General features: G+C 45.1%; 1 long non-coding RNA gene across 1 annotated transcript; it reads right to left on the bottom strand.

Annotated features, from left to right (window-relative positions):
- Positions 1-14,574: 14,574 nt before the first annotated feature.
- On the bottom strand, positions 14,575-18,669 carry LOC121695684. Its single transcript, XR_006026138.1, has 4 exons — positions 18,326-18,669; positions 15,824-15,897; positions 15,593-15,677; positions 14,575-15,346 (listed from the first exon to the last, which is right to left on the bottom strand). It is a non-coding gene; the product is annotated as an uncharacterized LOC121695684 (long non-coding RNA).
- Between the last annotated feature and the right edge of the window lie 489 nt (positions 18,670-19,158).

Here is a 19,158-nt window from a genome sequence, read left to right as displayed (position 1 = left end):
ATGGTCAGTGGCAGGTGTTGGGTGTGACCTCTCCGGAAGTCAACAACAATCTCCTTGGTCTTGCTGATGTTCAGCAGGAGGTTGTTGTCCCTGCACCACGTGGTCAGAAGGTCGACCTCCAACCTGTATTGAGTCTCGTCGCCCTTGGTGATGAGACCCACCAGAGTTGTGTCGTCAGCAAATTTCACTATGTGGTTGTTGCTGTAGGTTGCAGTGCAGTCATGCGTCAGCAGGGTGAAGAGCAGCGGACTGAGCACGCAGCCTTGAGGGGCCCCCGTGCTCAGTGTGATGCTGCTGAGATATTGTTGTCAACACGTACTACTTGAGGCCTCTGACAGAGGAAGTCCAGTAGCCAGTTGCAGAGGTAGGTACTGAGTCCCAGTTTGTCAAGTTTGTAGATGAGTTGTTGTGGTATTATGGTGTTGAATGCAGAACTGAAGTCTATAAACAGCAATCTCACATATGAGTCTCTTTTTTCCAGGTGGGTGAGGGCTGGGTGTAGGGCAGAGCAGATTGCATCCTCTGTGGACCGTTTAGCTCGGTATGCAAACTGGAAGGGGTCCAGGGTGGGGGGGAGAATGGATTTGATGTGTGACATGACAAGCCGCTCAAAGCACTTCATGATGATGGGTGTCAGTGCTACGGGGCAGTAGTCATTGAAGCAGGATGGAGCAGTTTTCTTCGGCACAGGTATGATGGTGGCAGCTTTGAAACATGATGGGACGATGGCTTGCTTCAGGGAAGTGTTAAAGATGTCTGTGAAGACATCCTTAAGCTCCTCAGCGCAGTCCTTCAGCGCACGACCTGGGATGTTGTCTGGGCCTGCTGCCTTACGGGTGTTGATAGCAGCAAGTGTCCTCTTCACGCTGTCGGCAGAGAGGCACAGGGGCTGCTCGTGTGGAGGGGGAGGGGTCTTCTGTGGGCAAGTGCTGTTTTGTGCTTCAAAGCGAGCAAAGAAGCGGTTCAGATTGTTGAGCAGAGGGATGTTGCTCTCACAGCTCTGTGGCATGGGCTTGTAGTCCGTGATGGCCTGAAAGGCTTTGTGCGTTCCTGCTGTCTTTGAAGTGGGTGGTTATCTTGCGAGTGTATTCCTTTTTTGCTTCCTTGATGCCACGGGACAGGTTGGCTCTCGCTGTTCTCATGCCAGCTTCATTCCCAGCTCTGTAGGCTTTGTCATACATTTGTACATACAGTGTATGTACTGTATGTGTGTGTGTGTGTGTACTGTATGTGTGTGTGTGTGTGTGTGTGTGTGTGTTTGTGTATGTGTGTGACATACAGTATGTGTTGCGTTACCGCTGCCATGGTTCAGCTCTGTGTGTGTATTCACACTGCTGACCCTTCAGCTCTATATCTTTCTTTGTTGAGCTGGAACCACTTACCCCTCACACACACACACAAAACCTCTAGATGACATGTGGCTCAAGCTGTGTCTGAGATGAGCATCTCACGCCAGCAGTGTGTGAGTGTGCTTATATGGGCTGAACAGGTACCGCAGCCATCCTGCATACATAATGCATCTGGTGTAAAGCAGGTCTTAGCCACTCTCACCTGTTTCTGTCATGGTCCAATCTTAGCCACTCTCACCTGTCCAGTCTTAGCCACTATCACCTGACCAGTCTTAGCCACTCTCACCTGTTTCTGTTATGGTCCAGTCTTAGCCACTCTCACCTGTCCAGTCTTAGCCACTCTCACCTGTCCAGTCTTAGCCACTCACACCTGTTCCTCTCATGGTCCAGTCTTAGCCACTCTCACCTGTTTCTCTCATGGTCCAGGATGAGCTGCTGGAAACGGAGAATGCTACCAGTCTTGCCGTTAATGACCTGAACTCAATGGTCATTGAGATCCTGTCCAGAAGGTTGTGTCACCTCTGACTGGAGGTCCAGAGTTTACTATAGGCTCATTAGCTTCAAACAGACCTTGTGATTGTGATCACCTATGAGTCTTACCGACGGTCTATCAAAATAGGACATACAAATCATACAGCCTGTTCCCAGGTTACGGGCCAGTGTCCCCCCAATGAGATGATGTCTGTTGCCCGGTTACGGGCCAGTGTCCCCCCAATGAGATGCTGTCTGTTGCCCGGTTACGGGCCAGTGTCCCCCCAATGAGATGTTGTGTGCTTCTGATCACAAAATGGCCTCTAGATGGAGGCTAATATTTTTAAAGCAGGGATGTCCAGAGTAGGAGGGGAGTTGGGCCATTAGAAGATGCTCCTCTCATCAATCACTGACCCTGAGCCCGGCCATTAAGCGCTGGCAGCAAAGTAAACATATTTCCCTAATGCACTTCAGGACACAAACAAACACAGCTTACGTAAGCACGCCAATAGCTTGTGTGGTGTTAAGAAGACTACATCAGACATATTTGTCCTTTTCTTAACCCTTGTGTTATCCTCAAATCTTACCGACACTCTTTATCCTTGGGGTCAATTTGACCCCAGCTAAATAAACCCTCAGAAAATGATTATAATTAATATTGTTACCCAGTTTTTTTGTGACAGGTACTTAACAAGAGTGTAATAACCACTATCAAAAGCCCTACAAAACAATCCCACCCCCCCCCCCCCCCCCCCACACCCCTTTATGAACCTTGGAACCCTGGCTGGCAATATTGCCCATCCAGTGTCAGCAACCCAAAGGCTTGCTGTTGCTTCCCCTTTTGACTTATACAGTCCTGCCAAAATTACTGATATGTAATATGTACTTGTGTATGTAATAATGATAATATCAATATGTTCTCATACTATTCAAATAATAATATCCATAATGTGTCAAATATTCATGTATCCTATGTTTCATACAACTGGGGTCAAACTGACCCCAAGGAACATCAATGTACAAAATATTTGTACAGGACATTGAAAACAAATTATTGTACAAATGTCATGCTAACTCTGTTGTACCCTTCAATTGAGGAAAAGTCATGAAACATGAAGCAAAAAAAAAACGTCAACCATATATTTTATACGTTGCTTGGGGTCAAATTGACCCCAAGGATAACATGAGGGTTAAGGTTCATCATGCTTGTCTGGAAGAAGTGTACATCGGGACATTTTTCACCCACCCAGTCATTCTTTTCTCGGATTAGTTAGATAGAAGATACTAGAAAAAGTTTGGCTTTTATTTTGTGCCTTTCTGATTATGTTGGGTTAGTGAAGTTAACATGGCAGCTAAATAAGATGAAGGTTCCTTTTGGTGTTTTTCATTTCATTCGTTTGTTGTTGTTTTGTGGTTGGGGAAAATCAATATGGAGGATCAGGCCTTCGCCGGGCCCCCACTGAGTACCTCTGGAGGCAGCAGGGAGAGAAATGGAGAGTTTGGAGAAGTCAAAGTGAAGATAGACGAGAGGTTAAAGCACACAGTCCCACAGGACTCAGCAGAGCCAAAGCAAGGCCTGAGTCAACTGCTGATGGATGTGTTGACACGCAATAAACAACCAGGAAAGAAACAAAGAAATGAAAGAGACAGGAAATGTGGAGCGTAGGAGGTAGAGAGAGAGTGGTGTAAGGGTGAATGCCTGCATGTGTGTCCACGTGTGTGTGTGTGTGTGTGTATCCACATGTGTGTGTATGTATCCATGTGTGTGTGTGTGTATCTACTGTACATGTGTGTATCCACATGTGTGTGTGAGAAAGAGACAGAGAGAGAAAGAATGTGTATGTATGTGTGTGTGTATCCACATGTGTGTGTGTGTGTGTGTGTGTGTGTGTGTGTGTGTGTGAGCGAGAGAGAGAGAAAAAGAGAGAGTATGTGTGTGTGTGTGTGTACCTGTGTGTTTGAGGGATTTCCTTTCCTGCCAACACACAGCCTGCTCCAGCAGCAGCAGCAGCAGTGCAACAGAAGCCTACCTGCCGTGGAGAGTATCCCTGACGAGTCGTACACACACTTCCACCGCCGTAAGAGCCAGAACAGCGCCTACCTGCCGTGGGGAGTGTCTCTGACTCCTGCAGAGCAAAGGAGAAGCGAGTCTTACACACACTTCCGCCGCTGTCAGAGCCAAAACAGTGCTGGGGAACAAAAGCGTGAAGTGGGCAGCGGACACTCTCGGGCTACTGGAGAGGGACGGACAGGGGAGGAGAAGCTTCTGGAAATCCGCTGCCCAGAGGTCCAGGGTAGAGGCTGAGTGGCAGGCGGCTATTTGGCCTGCTCCTCTATTCCATTACATTCTATTCTCCACTCACTCACTCCCTCACTCACTCACTCACAGCTTTGTCTGGCCTGCTCCTCTATTCCATTACATTCTATTCTCCAAACACTCACTCACTCACTCACTCACAGTGGACAAAGGACTACAATCCCGTGAATGTCCATGCTCTCTCTCTCTCTCTCTCTCACACACACACCACTCCCAAATGCAAAGAGACACTGAGAGAGGCAGATATGTAGTGAACACACACACACCACACACACACACACACACACACACACACACACAAGTAATACACAGCAACAACCTTTAGATAGACAGATAGCTAGTCACGCACACACACACACACACACACACACACACACACACACACACACAGAGTTTTGGTTGTCCTGTCAGCGTGTGAGGAGTTGTGGAGAGACACGCGCTGGCTTGAATGTGCAGTGGAGTCGTCACGGTGATGGGCTGCCCCTGACATATGACACACAGCAGACCTGCTGTCAGCCAAGTCTGTGCTGTCCACTCTGCAGAAGGAGGTGTGTGTGTGTGTGCTGTCCACTCTGCAGAAGGAAGGAGGTGTGTGTGTGTGTGTGCTGTCCACTCTGCAGAAGGAGGTGTGTGTGTGTGTGTGCTGTCCACTCTGCAGAAGGAGGTGTGTGTGTGTGTGTGTGTGTGTGTTGTCCACTCTCTGCAGAAGGAGTTGTGTGTGTGTGTTTGTGTGTGCTATCCACTCTGCAGAAGGAGGTGTGTGTGTGTGTGTGTGTGTGTGTGTGTGTGCTGTCCACTCTGCAGAAGGAAGGAGGTGTGTGTGTGTGTGTGCTGTCCACTCTGCAGAAGGAGGTGTGTGTGTGTGTGTGTGTGTGCTGTCCACTCTGCAGAAGGAGGTGTGTGTGTGTGTGTGTGTGTGTGTGTGTTGTCCACTCTCTGCAGAAGGAAGGAGGTGTGTGTGTGTGTGTGCTGTCCACTCTGCAGAAGGAGGTGTGTGTGTGTGTGTGTGCGCTGTCCACTCTGCAGAAGGAGGTGTGTGTGTGTGTGTGTTGTCCACTCTCTGCAGAAGGAGGTGTGTGTGTGTTTGTGTGTGCTGTCCACTCTGCAGAAGGAGGTGTGTGTGTGTGTGTGTGTGTGTGTGCTGTCCACTCTGCTGAATTTGATTGTGTCTACAGTATAAGTCAGTTTTGGTGTGTGGATGTGGAGTAGATAGGATATTGGAGGTTTTGGTTGTGATGTGGTTTGGATAAGTATAAGTATATATACTCTTTTGATCCCGGGGGAGCGGGGAGCAGTGATGGGGTTAGGTGCCTTGCTCAAGGGCACTTCAGCCGTGCCTACTGATGGGGGTTCGAACAGGCAACCTTCCGGTTACAAGTCCGAAGTGCTAACCAGTAGGCCACGACTGCCCGGATGCAGCTTTGATCTGGTTTGGACACATTTACGTTCACACTACAAACCTCTAGCCTGGATAACGCCAGACCTCATCTCATTTAGATGGGGTCTGGGAACTACTCGTTCATTTTCTCGTATTTGAAACGTGGTTTACGAATGCCCAGAGCCGTTTATTGGGTGCTACGAATGTCTATCAAATGCCTCTGTACCATTAGGTCTATACGTAGCTCATAACCGCTTCGGTGTGTCGTCATCGTCTTGCTGCCCCCCCTCCGTTCTGTGATTGGTTCCTTCGGTGAAAACAAAGTCCATGGAATCCAGGCTGCCTAGTAGCGTCAATAAAATCGTGCGCAAGGCAGCATGGGAAAATCCAGGCTAACAAACCCCATTCTTCAATTCAGATTTTGTTTTGCTCAGATCAGATCTTGACAGTTCAATTGCAATACGTCTATCCAGAACACTCTTAGGTGCCCACGGAGACACAGGGTGAAATCCACCCATTTCCCACCTCACCTCTCTCTCCCACTCACCTCCTGTCACTCTTCACCGCGCCATCTGAATAAAGCAATAAAAGCCCAAATAACACTTTCAAAAAATAAAATAAAATATCTACCAGGCGACAAAAACAAAAGCCTGCATCAGTGCTTCTGTAGCCTAGCATACAGTGTGCAAACCTGCATCAGTGCTTCTGTAGCCTAGCATACAGTGTGCAAACCTGCATCAGTGCTTCTATAGCCTAGCATACAGTGTGCAAACCTGCATCAGTGCTTCTATAGCCTAGCATACAGTGTGCAAACCTGCATCAGTGCTTCTATAGCCTAGCATACAGTGTGCAAACCTGCATCAGTGCTTCTGTAGCCTAGCATACAGTGTGCAAACCTGCATCAGTGCTTCTGTAGCCTAGCATACAGTGTGCAAACCTGCATCAGTGTTTCTATAGCCTAGCATACAGTGTGCAAACCTGCATCAGTGCTTCTGTAGCCTAGCATACAGTGTGCAAACCTGCATCAGTGCTTCTATAGCCTAGCATACAGTGTGCAAACCTGCATCAGTGCTTCTATAGCCTAGCATACAGTGTGCAAACCTGCATCAGTGCTTCTGTAGCCTAGCATACAGTGTGCAAACCTGCATCAGTGCTTCTGTAGCCTAGCATACAGTGTGCAAACCTGCATCAGTGTTTCTGTAGCCTAGCATACAGTTTGCAAACCTGCATCAGTGCTTCTATAGCCTAGCATACAGTGTGCAAACCTGCATCAGTGTTTCTATAGCCTAGCATACAGTGTGCAAACCTGCATCAGTGCTTCTATAGCCTAGCATACAGTGTGCAAACCTGCATCAGTGCTTCTATAGCCTAGCATACAGTGTGCAAACCTGCATCAGTGCTTCTATAGCCTAGCATACAGTGTGCAAACCTGCATCAGTGCTTCTATAGCCTAGCATACAGTGTGCAAACCTGCATCAGTGCTTCTATAGCCTAGCATACAGTGTGCAAACCTGCATCAGTGCTTCTATAGCCTAGCATACAGTGTGCAAACCTGCATCAGTGTTTCTATAGCCTAGCATACAGTGTGCAAACCTGCATCAGTGCTTCTATAGCCTAGCATACAGTGTGCAAACCTGCATCAGTGCTTCTATAGCCTAGCATACAGTGTGCAAACCTGCATCAGTGCTTCTGTAGCCTAGCATACAGTGTGCAAACCTGCATCAGTGCTTCTATAGCCTAGCATACAGTGTGCAAACCTGCATCAGTGCTTCTATAGCCTAGCATACAGTGTGCAAACCTGCATCAGTGCTTCTATAGCCTAGCATACAGTTTGCAAACCTGCATCAGTGCTTCTGTAGCCTAGCATAGTGTGCAAACCAATTCCATGAACTGACATTCAGATGGGAATGTCAAGTGTTTGTCCCATCAGCTTGTATTCAAGGATTTGAAATCACACCATGGTGACAGCGGCATCTGTATACGGAGCGTTCTGGTGAGAGCGTCGGCGCGTGTTTTGCAAGATGACAAGCTGTATTCACAGAGCAGAGCAGAGCCAGTCGAGACCAAAAACGCAGATAATGAGCCGTGTTTTTCACATCAAACCCAAAGCAGATGAACAGACTGGAGATGGACTGGGCCGGGGTTCGCCTTCAGATGACTTACCCCCCGCAGTCTAAGCAAGGCTTCCCGCTGCTGTGAATCTATTTAAAAAGACACTCTCTCTCTGTCTCACCCCTAGATAATTATGACCGCCGCGCAGCGAAGCGGCGGTCATATAGGTTTAGTCAGATTTTTTTTTTTCTTTTTCGCATGTCCAAATTTCCGTCAAGGATTCCCGGGACACTGTAAGACCGGGGTACACGAAACTTGGTGGTGGGCATGTAACCCCACATGGATAGCATGGAACCTCCTTTTTTCGTTTTGATCTGTAGCCCCCCCCGCTGGACTGGACCCCACGAAAGGAGGGTAGGGCAGACACAGTTTTCTGTGAATATCTCGAGAACCGTAGGGTTTAGGAGGACCATTTTTTTTGTATGTTGATCTCAAAGGGCCATGTCAACCCATTCCATAACCACTCATTTCATGTATACCTAGTTACCACCTAGTTAAACACAAAAAAGTAAAAATGAGGTGTTGTAATCGCAGGTATCTGTGACTTAACATAGTCAAAACTGCACGAAATTGGAAGTGTAGGATCATTATGACACCCTCTGAATGCACACCAAGTTTCGTGGAATTCCGTTCATGGGGGGCCACACAATAAATTAATTTATGTTACTATACACCAACTGGCCTGTAGGTGGCCGGAGACAGTTTTCTGTGAATATCTCGAGAACCGTAGACAAGTCATTCAACATGTGCGTGTAATTTTTTTTTATAAGTGTTCCACGTGTCTGTGCACGCCACTGAATCTCCATACCCCCCCCCCCCCCCCCCCCTCCCATCTCCATATACCCCCGCCTACCCTCCACAAACCTCCAATCTCCATACACACCCCCTCCCCTCCCCAAACCTCAAATCTCCATACACACCCCCTCCCCTCCACAAACCTCCAATCTCCATACACACCCCCTCCCCTCCCCAAACCTCAAATCTCCATACACACCCCCTCCCCTCCCCAAACCTCCAATCTCCATACACACCCCCTCCCCTCCCCGTACCTCAAATCTCCATACACACCCCCTCCCCTCCCCGTACCTCCAATCTCCATACACACCCCCTCCCCTCCCCAAACCTCAAATCTCCATACACACCCCCTCCCCTCCACAAACCTCCAATCTCCATACACACCCCCTCCCCTCCCCAAACCTCCAATCTCCATACACACCCCCTCCCCTCCCCAAACCTCCATACACACCCCCTCCCCTCCCCTCCTCCAATCTCCATACACACCCCCTCCCCTCCTCCCATCTCCATACACACCCCCTCCCCTCCTCAAATCTCCATACACACCCCCTCCCCTCCCCTCCTCCAATCTCCATACACACCCCCTCCCCTCCTCCCATCTCCATACACACCCCCTCCCCTCCTCCCCTCCCCTCCCCTCCCCAAATCTCCACACACACCCCCTCCCCTCCCCTCCCATCTCCATACACACCCCCTCCCCTCCCATCTCCATACACACCCCATCTCCATACACACCCCCTCCCCTCCTCCAATCTCCATACACACCCCCCCCCCTCCCCTCCCCCCCCCCCACTCTGATTGGGCGGCCTGCACCATTGTTTTTGGCAGGCGGTGAGTTCTCCTATTGTGCCGGGTTGCGGGGAAGTGTGTATGTGTGTGTATGTGTGTGTGTGTGTGTGTGTGTGTGCGAGAGATATTAATCACATCCTGATGTCAGATGGCGATGAAGAGGCGGAGGCTGAGAGGTGAGCAAAAGTGTGTGTGTGTATGTGGGGGGTGGGGGGGGGGGGGTTATGTCCGCAGTGTTTGAGCTGACAGTAGACACCAGAGCCGGACAGTAACAGAGTACATTTACTTGAGTTAAGTACTTGAGTACAATTTTGAGGGATCTGTACTTTACTCGAGTATCATTTTTGGGGAGTACTCATGACTTTACTCAAGTACATTTGAGAGGCAAATATTGTACTCTTTACTCCACTACATTTCTATCCATAACCGTGAGTACCTGTTACTTCTTCTAAAAAAATCGGAAAAAAAAAATTCTTGGAAACCCTCAATTTGTTGTTTCCCTCTCAAACGTGATTGGATTGTGCAGGCACCACTGATTGGGACAGCCTATCAGCAATCACCTTCAGCTTTCTGCCAAAGTCAACTCCATGGTCAGATTTAGATAAGAGACGAAACCATGGACGAAACAATGGATGAAGACGCAGCAGGTCCATACCAGGAATGTGCCAACCTGTGGCCCCACCTCGCCAGACTATTTTAATTTTCTGAACAAGTTAATGATAGTTTTCGCTTCAAGTGTTTCAATTACAAAATAGTATTTTGTATTTGAAATACGTATTTTAAATACATGTAATACAAATACTGCCCATCCCTGGCAACATGGTAAAAAGATGAAAATGACTTGATTTTACTTTCAATTCCTTTTACATTCTTCAAGGTATTAACATTAACATTTTTCATAACTCCATGTAGGACGTTTCTGTATAAATGTAAGCACTGTGGCAGTAGTAATGCAATATTTAGAAAATGTAGGCTACTCTTGTACTCTTGATACTCAAGTACTTTTAAAAACAAGTACTTCATCTGACTGTTGTACTTTTACTTGTACTTGAGTAAAATTTAGCAAAGGGTATCTGTACCTTTACTCAAGTAATGAAGCTGTGTATACTCTGTCCGCCTCTGGTAGACACACACACACACACATACCCACCAATTCTAACACTCATGCACTCCAAACATATACTATTACATGCACTTGCACACACAAATACCACACACAGACTGAGAAAGTCAGGGAGTCTTAAAAAGCCCTGTGCAAAGCCCTAGGTGACTCATGCAATAATGTGCCTTCTTGCTTCTTAGAGTCGTCTAGCTTCAAGTTGGTTACTTGGAAACCGAGTCTGCGGAATTTTCTGTGTGTGTGTGTGTGTGTGTGTGTGGGAGGGGAGGATAAAAAGAGCCAGAGTGTTGCTGACGAAAACAAACTGAGGATCAAAATGGCACGGTACCAGCTACACACCAATGTCTCAAACATCTCCTGATGTCTCCAATGTCTCAAATCTCTCTTGATGTTTCTCTGTCACAGCCAAATGCCAGCCCTTTATCCATATGCTAGCATGAAAAAGGAAAAAAAATAATAAACTTAGCGATGTGATGGAAGCAGTATTAATTCTCTCACTCCTTCTCGCCTACTCTCTCCCTCTCTCCCCCTCTCGGTCTCCCCTGCTCTCTCTCTCTCTCGTCTTTAAATGTTAGCCAGCTCTAGAAAGATCTATTTGCATTAGTCTGTGCTCAGCCCCTTTGACTTGAGTGAGATTAGAGCTGAGTGAACGCGGAACAGAACTAAGTAGGTCAAGGATTCCAGCAGCACGCGGGACCGCTGACACCTGCAATTCCACTTACAAACTGCAGGGGTCACTGCAGGTCCACTGATCCACATTTGAGCAGGCTAAAAGGCAAAGGCTGCATTGCCTCCATTGACTGACTGTCTGCAAATAACATCTGGTTTGGGCAAAGCCCTTTTGGCAGCAGTCAAAAAATGCTCTAAGAAACAATGCACATTTTACCGTGTTTAACACCATGCTGATCGTGTGGCCCAACTGAAGCTCATGTGTGTGAGGCATGGAGGAGACGAGAGGAAGCTCATGTGTACAGTTAGGAGGCTTGGAGGAGACGAGATCAATGAAGGAGGAAGAGAGGATAGATAGCTCAGGGGAAAAAAGAAAAACAAGTCTTTCTGGGTCTACCTTTGCTAGAGTTGCTGTATACCAATGCCTTGACACTGAAATAGAGAGAGAGAGAGAGAGAGAGAGCAGAGAAAACATTTTGGTACTAAAATGTTTTGAAGACTGCCATGAGATGTCTGTGCATGTGTGTGTGTGTGTTTCCCTCCTTCTCAAAGAGTAAAAAAGATGAGATGGTGTGATTTGTTCCCCTCTCTCTTCTTTCCTTGCTGTTCCTCATCTCTTTATGTATTTCTCTGTTTCAGCACTCTTCCTCTCCTCCTCTCTCTATCCCTCTCTCTTTGTCTCATACTGTTTCACCACTCTTCCTCTCCTCCTCTCTGTCTCACACTGTTTAACCACTCTTCCTCTCCTCCTCATTCTATCTCTCTCCCTCCCCCTCTCTCTTCATCTGTCTCTCTGCAGACCTCATCTCCCTCTCTCTCTGTCTCGATTACTCTCACTCCATTTCTCTGTCTTTCTGACTCATTCTGTCTTTCTCTTCCCCCACTCTCTCTCTCCTTCCCTCTGTCTGTCTGTCTCTCATCCCTCTCTCTGTCTCTTGTCTCTCTCTCTCTCTCTCTCTCTCTCTCTCTCTCTCTCTCACTTCTCCCCCCCCCACACACACACTGCAGACCACATCCTGTTGTTCGGCCTTCAGCCTCTCAGGTGGGTTGACAGGTAGGCAGGTAGACTGTTCGAGTGGTTTCCCTGACACTCGTCCAGCAGCTGACAGCCTCCTGGGAGAGCGACTGAGAGAGAGGAGAGGAGAGGAGAGGAGAGGAGAGGCGCTGTGTGTGTCTGGCAGCGAGGCAAGAGACGGGCTAAGCGGACGATTGCTATTTTTATTCATGAGCCCCATGCAGCAGTGGTGCTGTGTAAAGCGCGAGATGAACACAAGGCTGTGGTGACCGCACCGTGTCCTTCTACTTATTCATTTATTTATTTTAGGTTTATTTAGACATGGACTTGACCACATACACAGAAATCCCAGTTTACTCAGGATACTAGTAGGTGGGGCATACCTAGCCTGGACATGGTGGTCATATTTAAAGGAACACACCAACTTTTTAAAAAACTAGCTTATTACTCACGATAAGATCACTGTTCAGTTAAAGTCCAAGTTGGGGTGTCTGGTCAAAACTGCACTGAAGATTGTAGGTCATACAGACCAGGGCTACATGCAGGCACTCTATGAAAAGTCAGTCCTCAGGGAGGCACTGAAAATTGTAGAAGACCCAAGACACATCCTGTACGAGGAGTTTGCCCTCCTACCCTCAGGTAGACGCTTTAGAGTATTAAACTGCAGATTAAATAAATACAAAAACTCCTTTATTCCAACTGCCATAAAGATTCTCAATGATAGGTAGCTGGCTACCTATATGTTATCCAGTGTGCAGCTCTGGCTGAGTTGTCTTTTGTTGTAACTGTGGTGATGTGGGGCTGTATGAGTAACTGTTGTTTTTTTAATTGCCTTATGCATGAGCTGTGTATGTCTGTGATGCAGTGATCGTGAAGCCCAAGACACATTTCCCCTTGGGGACAATAAAGTATACTCTACTCTACCTTACCCCAATAAAGTATACTCTACTTTACCTTACCCCAATAAAGTATACTCTACTCTACCTTACCCCAATAAAGTATACTCTACTCTACTTTACCCCAATAAAGTATACTCTACTTTACCTTACCCCAATAAAGTATACTCTACTCTACTTTATACTCTACTTTACCCCAATAAAGTATACTCTACTCTACTTTATACTCTACTTTACCCCAATAAAGTATACTCTACTTTACCTTACCCCAATAAAGTATACTCTACTTTACCCCAATAAAGTATACTCTACTCTACCTTACCCCAATAAAGTATACTTTACTTTACCTTACCCCAATAAAGTATACTCTACTTTACCTTACCCCAATAAAGTATATAAAGTATACTCTACTCTACCTTACCCCAATAAAGTATACTTTACTTTACCTTACCCCAATAAAGTATACTCTACTTTACCTACCCCAATAAAGTATACTCTACTTTACCTTACCCCAATAAAGTATACTTTACTCTACTCTACTCTACTTTACCTTATTTTACTATTTATCTGCACCCTGATCCAGTATTTTACACATTAATTCATCAATCAAACAGCAACATAATCACTGTACTCAGATAACCTTGGCCTTGAACAGATGGAAATTGATTATAACACTGATAATTAATATATTCAATTAAAATAAAAACATTAACTATAATCTTATTTATAATGGTAATTATCGTGTTTTTGGAAATGATCAGTATTGATGTTTTTGTCTATTTCGTTTTTCATCGTATTAAACTTAAGTTAATATTTTCATTACACTGTGTTAAGGTCAGTCAAATGAATTAGCCGTCAGAGTTGTGCTTATTCATACCAATCACTCTAAAAATTATGCCAAACAATATTGTTGATCATGCCATTGTTGTTAGTATAGTTGGGATAGTATTATAGTATTGTATAGTGTGCAATTCTTATGAAAATCTCATAGTAAACTACAGTTTCTTTTTTACTTTGCGGATTGATATTTTTGTCAAAGTGTTAAATCACTTGATCCCATCTGCAAGATGCCAGTGTGTGGCCTTGGCTGATGCCACAAAGCCTTGGGGTCCTGCATGGGAAGGATGAAGGATGACCTCATGATTTCAAGGGCACTGAAATGGAATTTTCCAGTACAGCTACAGTATGCTGAGGCAATATGGTGCTCACATGGACGTATTGTGAACTTTCGGGCCCCTGGGCCCAGATGTATTAAGGGGCCCCCACTAATTGCATATGTGGGAGGGGGGGTTTGGAGGTCCTCCAGACATTTTTTAACTTGTTTGATGTGATTTCCTGTATTCTGGTGCATTTTGGGGATGGCCAATACTAAATTCAATCAGATTCATAGCCTACATCCTGATTTGTTGATATTGAGGCAATGATTTCCTGCAAAGGCTTGAGCTTCAGGGCCCCTTGGGCCCCTGGGCCCGTGCAGTAATCCATTCCTGGGTGCTCAAATGTCTGGTGTCGATGAATACAATCAGGATAGTTTTTATAGGTTAGGATATTTGATTCAGGATGCAAGTTTGCCATGTTGTTCTGAAGGATGAACTGAGTTTAATACTTTCATCTACGACCCATATTAGTTTTATTTATCTTTTTATTGTAACGTTGTGGATTTGCACTCTGCATCCCTATGCGCCATGTCACTTTAACCTGACCTGTCACTCTAGCCTCCTGGACTGTCATCCAGGTATGTTGTGAGAAGTGTCCCCCTCTTTTATCTGCCAATGTGATCCTGGATGGGACTCCGTATGTATATTTGTGTTCTATGTCTTTTTCTGTGTGTCTATGGTGATGTCTTTGTCTTCATGAGCACACTGAAGCAAATCCCTAGCAACTTGCACTGAGTTGTATGGCAATAAAGTATTGAATCTTCAATCTTGAATCAAGGCTCAGGTTTTGCATTCCAAAACTTAATCAGTCAAACCAATCTCAGAGGTTTGGAAGTAAATGGATCTCTGTGGCAACCTAGTAAACATTCAACACTGATAGCTAGTTTAAGGAGAGACTTTCTCTTGTTCTTCTCAATGTATTCTTCATTTTATCTTAATCTGTCAATCTTATTTGGTGGTCTTTCCATGTTTGTTTGGTTGATACTTTCCAAACTTTGTAACACCATCTCCATTAAACTTTCAACATGATGTCCTGGTCCAAGTGTGTTTTCTGAATGCTTTTTCTGTGTGTTGCTCATCGTGTTACATCTTTCCGCATCTCTCCCTGAGCTGTTTTATTCCCTCTGACTGCCTCTCTGCCCTCTGATACTCCACCACTGAGAAGCGTGTGTGCTGTTTGTAGTGTTTGTGGGCTGAGCATCGGTCAGATCTGTCAGGCATCAGGATGGCGTGTGTGTTTGTCGGCGAGACACGACTCGAGGATTCACGCCAGCTTATCTGGGAGATGAGGGAGTGGGTTACAGAGCGCAAGAAGCAAGAAGGGGGAAGGGTGGATAAACAAAAATAATAAGACAAATACAAATACAAAATAAAAAATGCATCTCCACACATTTATGCACTGAGCCTGTGGTCAACAGCTCAAGCGGAAGTTAAGTTAAAAAAGTACAATCAGAGGGAGATGAGCAAGCCACTCACCGGCAGAAGCCTCACCTAAGAGTCAGAGTCAAAATGGCTTCTACTTACTGTCTGTGACTAATCGGCTTTGCAGATGTCTCCTCTGCAAACTTCTCAGATATGAGTGGTCCCATCTCTGCACCTCTGAAGCTCCCTGGAAAAAAAAAATCACACTCAGTTCAATCGTTTCAGGGACATTAGGTATTTTATTTAGTTTTTTTATGTAATAACAGGCCAGTGAAATGCTCAGTTCTAACAGGGACATTTACAGTAATATAATATGCTAAGTGAAATGCTTACTCATTCTTGGCCTCCTCCACCATGTTGAACACTCTGAACACCAGCGACTGCATTTCTTGCTAACCTCTACCAGACTGGCCCAGCACAGAAACACAACACACAAACAAACACAAACAATACTGGTCCCTAACTTTGAAAGTCTCCCGATTGGTGGATGATTAATACAGTCAGGAAATGTAAGTCATTATAGAGTGAGTCAACACATAATATATTCTGATAGCTATGAGAGTTTCAAACAACTAGACATCATGTATGCGGCAAGAAACCAGCCAGCAGCCGACAGAGCTTTTTAATAGTCATGATTAGTGTTATACAATATGGCAACTCACACTGTATCTTTCAGTTGGAAGCATATGTTGATATCTACTAGAAAACTAGACATCATGCAAAGCAGCAAGAAACCAGCCAACAGGTGACAGAGGTTTTTAATAATTAGTGCTTATCAAAGACAGCTCCCTCTGTGTGGTCATGTGAAGACAGATGAAAAGAGCTGTGAAAAGTCCACATACACTGACTGGTGCTAAAAATATGATTTTAGAGAAAAATTTAAATAAAGTGACAACTGCAGATATTAGAATGAATACATACACACACACACATTTTTTGAGCACTTTGGTCAACCACAGGTTGTTTTAAATTGTGCTATATAAATAAACTTGACTATGACTATGACACACACATGCACATAAAGGACAGCACTTTTCTCTGTTGGCTCTTCATTACGAGCGGTTTATTGTCTCGCCCAGAGAAGCCTGCCTCCCACGTCCTGAAGGGCGCGGCACCAGGCGTCTCCGCTCTCTTGTAATTGACTCTTCATGTCTGAGAGGCAATAAACTTTATGACTATTAAACAAAACATCAAGTAAGCTGTCTTTCAGCTCCCAACTATTAACGAGGGAAGCCGGCATTGTAAAGCAATAATTAATTGCTTACTCTGGGACATCTAATTACTGATTGTTGGCGGTATTAGCTTATTAGCGGCACGGTTTGACAGCGTGGAATGCATGTCAGTTTGCCGGGTTGCCGGGAGAGAGAGAGAGAGCATGGGGGGCACGTATCCATCAGCAAAGGCATCGCAGGGTATAATTGGTCCCAATTTAGCTGTCTATGCCTAGATGTATTTGCATAGAGTGCTGTGGAGGGGTATGTCTCTTCCTGCATAACGGGAAGGGATCTTGGCCCTAACGGATCTGAGCAGGATAAAGATTGGATGCCGACCAGAGCTGTGCAACAGCTGCTGTCTGTGTTCCATTACATGGCTCTGTAGAATGTCCCATTAAATTGTGTTTATTATATACAGCAAAAAGTGTAGGGTTTTTATCGATGTCCTTCAGAAAGAAAACAAATTTATCCAGCGGAACCTGTGGGTGAAGTTTTAAAGCTAGTGGACGTCGTCAAAAGTAAAGCTGCAGAGGAGATGGCAAGACTGCCTGGTGGCGGAGTAGCCACTTCTTACATCTGTATCCGATCCGAGCAACAACAACCCGATCATAGCCTTTTTATTTAGATAGCAGGGAAATACACCATCTAACAGATTGTAAGTCACACAGCAACAGTCACTAAAATAACCACTCAATGGCAGGCTGAGGTTCATTTACACATTAGGCTATAGTAGGCTAGCCTAGGCTACTATGCATTTCATTTAACGTTATTGCTATCTCCTTAGGGCCGTTTGCACAAAGCACCCTAAGTTTTGTCCCTTTCGTATCAACCACGGAGATTGTTTGTTTGCTAATTTGTGCTTGCTTTTCTGAGGATGCAGATGTTGGTCAATACGCTACTGTCCAAAATAATAGCAAGCTGTGAGCACATATTGTTGATAAAATCAGATAGTGAATGACCCATTACAAATCTGAGTAGACCTATAACTAACTTTGACAAGTTTGACAGATGACAGCCAAACACGGCAATTAATTTCACAATGTTAGCTATAGTTATTAATGCACCTACTGTAGGCTTATCAATAGCTAATGTTAGCAATGAATAACTCAACTGGTAGGCTACGTTCAACGGACAGTTGTAACTAGCTTGCTAAAGTTATGCCGTAGTCTGCAACCCAAGCTTATGATCTTATCTTACCTTAATAATTGTCGGTGACATTTATCCATTCATCAGTAAAGCCATATATAGACATGAATTGAACAATACTAGCTAGTTAGATATTATCCTGACTGTCATCAGGGCACCAAAATAATAATAAAAAAAAAATACGTTTTGCCTGGCAAACCGAACCTCATGTGGTTATTTAGGCTGCTAAGGTTGTTTGTGCAACGGAATTTCTTATAAGATAAGAAAAGGAGAAAACCTTAAATACTTGAGGGAAAATGATAAGGAAACCGAAGTAGAATACTTAAATGTGTTTGTGCAGCCGATTTTATTTTAAGGGGGCCTTAAATCAGATTTTAAGGGAACCTGAACAAGGTGTTTTGTGCAACCGGCCAGTCTCTCATGTTATGTTAACTATGTCTGAATATCCACCACGTCTGTTTTTGAATTAACTTACCTGTTGAAATGTATTAGGCCTAGGCTACGGCCGACGGAGGGTTCCCCAAGCAATTTACCTCACGTAGCATTTTCATCATTCGCCTTTGATTTCGACTGACTTCACTTCGTTCAAACTACGGGGTAGAGTGGACGCAGCATGGCTAGAGACACGTATGACTCATTGCATATTAATGAGACTTCCCATAACCGTATGAATATGAATGAGAAGTCCCGTAGCACCCCGCAAGACGAAAATCATTCATTCAAGCCATTTACTCTGTTTTCTTGATCGCTCTGCCCTGGTCAAATGACATGGAAGGGTTTGTTTACTAGTAGTGCCAATGGAGAATGCTTCAGCTTTTGCCACCTGGAAGAATGTATATTGTTATTGTGACGTCATAGTACATTTTCGTATACATTGCTCTTCAGATTGTTCCATTCTATTGTGTTTATTACACAGCTCTCCAGAATGTTCCACAATGTTCCATTCTATCAGGGGCGTCATGCAAGGCAAAATTCAGAGGGGACACAATCAGGCAATTTTTTCATTTTTCATTACCATTAGCAAGCAATAGGCTACCCTTATTTGTAAGTTGTCTGCAAATCATGAGCAAGTGACCTGATAATAAAAATAAAAGTTATGAGCACGAGAGAGACTATTATACTTTCTTACCCTCTACATCACGGTCATAGCGATCCTATTTAAATAAAACAACTTTAAGCCTCCTTTTGAACGGGTAGCCTATCCCTTTTCACTACATGGATAATCTGCCAGATACATGAAGAGAACAAGTGGAGAAACATCCAACGCAATGCCTTGGTAGGCCTAATGTTATTAGGTTGGATTTTGTA

The sequence above is a fragment of the Alosa sapidissima genome, chromosome 21 (assembly GCF_018492685.1).
Source record: "Alosa sapidissima isolate fAloSap1 chromosome 21, fAloSap1.pri, whole genome shotgun sequence".
Classification (NCBI taxonomy): Eukaryota; Metazoa; Chordata; class Actinopteri; order Clupeiformes; family Clupeidae; genus Alosa; species Alosa sapidissima.
This window is presented reverse-complemented; position numbering and strand designations above follow the sequence as displayed.